We start from the raw sequence: 6,374 nt of genomic DNA on the forward strand, positions 1-6,374 counted from the left end.
GGGGGGGGGGGGGGGGGGGTAGGTTAGGGGGACTTAATGATGCCCCGTACTTACCCTTTTGTTTTTATTTTCCGTATCATTTGTGTATTCATCTTTTCAGGTTTGTTGTCCGATTGGGTGTTTTGTTGTGTTTAGTTTTGTCGCCTTTAGTTTTTTATTTTTTTTATTTTGTAGTTTGAATTTATTTTAATGAATCTGGTTCCATTTTTTGTTCAATAAATTTTAGAAACTATTAGCTTTTTTTGTTTTATGTTAGTATAGACTAAGTTTAGGATTTTAACCAATCTGGGTGTAGCCGGACTTGCACTGAAGTGATAGTTCAAAAATAAGCTTAGGAAAGTAGATTAGTCACCCCACCTTCTTGTAAGGGCTTACATTAAAACTATAATGGTTTTGTTTTTTGTAAGCTTACACTTGGTTTTGTTATTAAAAAATTAGATATAAGTTCATTTTGAAATTCTGCAGAAATATAAATGAAATTATTAATTTTTCGGGCAAATTTATTAAAGGACATTTTGCATGTGTATTTTGAGCATTTATATCATTCGGGCAAACATCCATTCGCGTGAACGGTCTCCGGACGAATGGATTTTGATTATGTCTGTCGGGCGAGTTTCATGGACACACACACACACATATATATATATATATATATATATATATATATATATATATATATATATATATATATATATATATACATACATACATACATACATATATACATATATACAATACAATACAACAGTGGCGTAGCGAGGCCGGGTGTCACCCCCCAGAGGCGTTGTGACCCTTCCCGGGGACAAACTTTCGATTTGCACCCCCCCCCCCTCAAGTTTTTCTCTATATATTTTGCTATTTTTTGCCTTGGTGTCACCCCCCTAAATGTTGAGTCTATGATACTTTCAAAACTGAGAACTGATATGATAGTAAAGAAAATACAGCATTAGTGCAATCATTATAGGCAGTTTCTTCCAGGGAATTTTTAGTCTAATATTTAACCATATCTAAAAAAAAGCCCGCTCGTAAAAAATGTTATACTGTAATGAAAAGATTAATTTTACACCTCTAATTTTAAGTTTTGAATAAGTATATTTTAAATGTATCTCTCTCACAATTCCCTAATAAAATTAAAAATCACCCATTGGACCATGGGGTCGGCGTGGTCGAGTCGGTAAAGCTCATGGTTGCTAAACCGAAAAGTCTCAAGTTCGAACCCCCGGGCAGATGAGGCTCGTTAGCTGGGGACAGCCACTCTTCTAGGAGAGACAACTCCAAAATTAAACAACTGCTGCCTTGGTAACAAAGGCTATGGAGGCAAATCCAGAAAGAAAAGCAGGCTGAAATCGGAGTCAATGGCCTCAATGGCGCATAACCAGTTGACACGTAACGCTTAATTGTGTTGGAGGCGTGGTCGAGTCGGCAAAAAGCTCATGGTTGATAAATTCGAACAAAAATTCGAGTTCAAACCCACTGGCAGATAAATCTCGATCCCCTTTCAACACTAATAATTAAGAACGAAGAAGAAGAAGAAGAAGACCCATTGGAATTTTCTGTTACCCTATCAGACCTAGCGGTCAATCGGCAGACGAAGTAGAGTTCACCTGTTTCTTAGACATCGGCGAATAAAGAAAATAGTGCGATAACTTTTCTATACTCAAGCCCTTGTTTTGTTTAATTAGTATTTATAAAAATAAAGTTAAAAAATTATAATATAGATATTTAAATCAGTCTACAATAGGATAAATAAGATAGTACAGTCGAATAAAATATTAAATCATTGAATCATGTGAGTTTTCCATTTTTACTTTCTCGTATATACGAAGTATAGAGAAAGTATTGTAATCGTGCACAAAAATCAATTGAAATTTTAACAATTTTTACCGTATTACACCTCAGTCCTTCATCACATCCGAAGTATAGAGGACTTATTTTAATCGGGCAAAAATTATCAATCCAGATTTATCAAAATTAAGAGGTTTTATGCGTAATCAAGTTTGAAAAACTGGGCGTTGCAATTCTGTCCGTATGTCTGTGTGTCTGTCTGTCCGTGTGTAAACACGATAACTTGAGCACCGTTACAGCTAGGTTGATGAAATTTCATATATAAGTATTTTATCAAAATTGTAGATCCGTATCAACTTTTGAGCGATTTCCGATAACCGGAAGTGGTACTTTTTCTACTTTAAATTTTTTTCTAAAGCCTATAACTTGAGTACTATTTCAGATAGATAAATGAAATTTCACATGTAAGTAAAATATCTAATTCTCTATCTTCTGTTAAATTTTTAGTAATTTCCATTGACCGGAAGTAGTCATTTACGCTACTTCCGATTTCTCAAAAAACTAATGTAAATTTTTTAAGTACTAATAATATTGCGCACTAGTATGCACTTTTTTATTTGGCGTTCACTTGGTGTGCAATTCTTTCGTCTACGAGATTTTATTCTATTTTTAAAACTTTAAGTATTTAAAATGGATTAAAAACCATGTCTATAGCCCGAGTTCCCATCCCCTGTTGTTTTATATAAGAATATTCGAGAAAGTTTAGGGGAGATCACTCCCGGTTTATTTTATAATGTAGCTAATCAATACATCAGTCTACATCAGTGTAAATAATGATGGGACTTTCTCTGCTAAAACTAAACAACAAAATATCCTCCCTAATGCGTCTAAACTCGCATCATCTTTACGAACGTTCAGTAAGTTTTTGCTAGGTATAGTTAGCTTGCTAACATTTAACCAAAGGTGTTGACTTTTTTTACATTATTTTTTGTAATGAATTGATCTATTTCTTTTAGTGGATCTTTAACAACGTCATTTCTTCTTCGGTCAATGGTGGTAATATCAATTTTTAACCAATATTTGCCTGTAATATTTATAAATGTATTGAAAACTAGTTAAATATAGTTTAACCAGTTAATATGGGAAACATATGCTTTAAAATAAATGTCAGTTTCTAGCTGTTAGTGACCAAATCAATTGTGATTATAAACAGCGAATCAACCTGACAAGCAGATCTGATAAAAACAGAGACTTTCGAGTCTCAACTTCAGCAATATAAACGAGCAATTGATTATATTAAAATCTGTGTGTATCCTTCATTATGTAAAAAAAAACATTAAACTGCTATAACACCCACATATGTCAAATTACGATCACCCGTGTAGTTTGACATTGAACTTATAGATCAAAACGTATTTCATAGCAATATTTTTTCAAAATGTTTTAGTTGATACAATACTGTATTACATGAAATTAACTATGCATGAATATTTTTAAATGTTTTAAATCTACATTTTTAACTTCCCTTCAGGAATTTATTGGCCCGTGTTAAATAATCTTTTGTTTTATACTCAATCCCTTGGTAGTGATTGTCACTATAAAATATACGACAGAGACGTCCAGCTTCGTCCTTCATATAGTCAGTTGTGTTATCGGGTAATAGAACCCAGGTTTCTAACCCGAAAACTTTGATATTGATCCTTGTGCAATGTTTAATGCTGGTCAATTAGACAGTATTATAATGGTTTGAATGGGTTGTAAAACAAAGAACATAAGTAAAATGAAAAACAACAATTTATGTCTTTAGATTACATTGCTTTTTTTAAGAATATACACTTTTGTTTTGTGACAAAGAAATTTTATTAAAATGATCACACTTTTAAAATTGAAAGTAAAAAATGTAATAAAGACTCTGTTTCTGATAAATCTTGTTATCTGGTTATATATATATATGTAAAATATTTTAGTGTCCTTATGTAATCTTAGTAGACTTAATTAAATGATTGCCAAAAACCTGTAGGGAGAAAGGGGGGTGGAGAAGATAAGACTTGTGAGACGATGATCGATGATAAAACTACGTTGAGGAGGGTTAACATTTTGGACCTCATGTTCCTATGGAAAAGGAAAAGGCTTTTCTTTCGGTGACAATGTATTGCGACAGGGAGTAAAAGATAACAAGTTGGGATAAAATAATTTAAATTAAAAAAAAATCAAGTCAAAAACGTATCCCTACACCAAGGCCAATTATGAAGGCTAAAATAGATGCGATAAAAAGAAAAATAACCCATAGAAGCAGAAAAAAGTATAAAATGCAATAAGTAAAAAATATCTATCTTGATTAAGAAATGTGTACGATTTAGGTTATAATATTCCCTGATTATATAGACAATTACGTAGTTTTATTGTATACTTTTTTTACTTTCCAGCCCTATAATTATAATACAACACGCTTGGTAGTTAATGTGTAATTTTCAAGAGAATATCTAAACGTACCTTCGTGAGAAGTCATTTGCTTCCATAGCAAATACTTCAGCGTCATTTGCCTAAGCGAAAAGTTTGTTCAGCTATTATTATTCCCACAAGATAGTGATATAATTTTTGATAAGTTGATTATGTGCAAAGTGTTCCATGACAAATAATCTCAGACAAAATATCCCAAAACTAAATAGTCCATGATATCAGTAGTCCGTGAGAAATTTTGTCTGAGATTATTTGTCCTGAGTCCATTTGCCCTGGCTTAATTTTTTTCAAACGTAATTGAAAATATCAAACATAATAAATATACCAAATTTAAGATTTAGGGAGGGGTGTGTGCACTTTATTGTTAGAAATAAAAAAAATGTCGAACTGTCTACACAAATCGGTATAATATGTGCTTGAATAATAGGTCAACATTTAGATCTTAGATTTTAAACATAGTTACCAGTATCACAATTTTAATGGAGATCAGAATGCACATGATATTACATTAATAAGCTATTGGAAAGCTAAATGCTACATTAAAAACAGTTAAATAAAAGCTAAAACCAAAAAAAATTGTTTGAAAATCAAATATATTTTAAGCATACCATTGCAAGACTAAGTATATAATATGAATAAAATAAAACGAACACTAGTAAGCAAAACACAATTAATTTGTAAAGATTTAAATATTTCAAAGCTTGTTCGAAAAATTCAAAATAGTAAATATGGAGTAACCGTTAAAGGAAATTCAGATTTCAAGGTGATTAAACATACAAAACTGGAATCCAGAGATTATATATATAAATATGTATATATATATATATATATAAATATATATATTGGTATATATATATATATATATATATATATATATATATATATATATATATATATATATATATATATATATATATTGGTATATATATATATATATATATATATATATATATATATATATATATATATATATATATATATATATATATATATATATATATATATATATATTAGCCGTGAGTCCATGCACTGGTCTCTGTGTTAAACCTATCTGTAAAAAACCATTACTTATTGATGTATATATATATATATATATATATATATATATATATATATATATATATATTAGAGCAAAATGGTGCAATTCGTGATTACTAAACAATTTTTCAATTATTTAAAAAAAATAATTCGGGTATTGAATTTTTAAAAAGTGCGTAGCCTAAAAAAGTAAGCCAATTACGAAACAATAAAAAGGTTCATGCAATAAAACGTACTAGATATAAAAGCATAACTAATTAATAAAATACTAAAACAAATTATATTAAAGAAAAATTAATTATTAAAAGTTACACTACTTGAAATTCAAAGCAATTACGAAACTTAAAAGCTTCACCGAATTTATTACCTCTACTATTTTTACTTATGTATAACTATTATAAGGTTAATTTAATGTTTTTTTCAAGCTAGATATATATTTGATGATTAAGTGAGATTTTATTTATCTTATTAGATGTATTAGGGTATGTGGTAGTAAACTGAGGTTTGTTATTTATTATAACTATTAATGTGTATGCTATTAAATATAGATCGTAAAGTCTTTAAAAGTAATATATTTGACAGGCTATATGTAAATGTTCATCTTCTTTAAACGATCGATATATGTGTATTAAATTTATCATAAAATTTTATGAAATTATTATAATGTGAACATTCCATAAACCAAACAACAACGCTTTAGTCCGTAGTTTAAAGAAAAAAATGTATGTTGTTGTGGTACATGAATGCAACAATAGAAGTGCGTCAATAATTATAATAAACATGTAAGCGTTCAATAAAGAATTTAAGTGTGACATGCAATGTAAAACGGATACGATTTTATTGTAGTAAACCACATTAATTAGAGAAAGTAAATTGAACGCAATTTTAATAAATTACGAAATTATTTCATCAGAAATATTTCTTTTCTCTTTTATCTCTTGATTGACATGTTATATTTACTTATTTGCATTTTAGCATAACATATTTAAAAGCCACATTTATGATTCCATACAAATTTGTATAAATGAACTGATAATCAATTAAGAGTACGATCATTGCTATTCTTCCTGATTATGTACTTTTAGTAGCAT

This window comes from Physella acuta, unplaced genomic scaffold (genome assembly GCF_028476545.2).
Source record: "Physella acuta isolate Inbredline_101_S28 unplaced genomic scaffold, ASM2847654v3 ptg000145l, whole genome shotgun sequence".
NCBI lineage: Eukaryota > Metazoa > Mollusca > Gastropoda > Physidae > Physella > Physella acuta.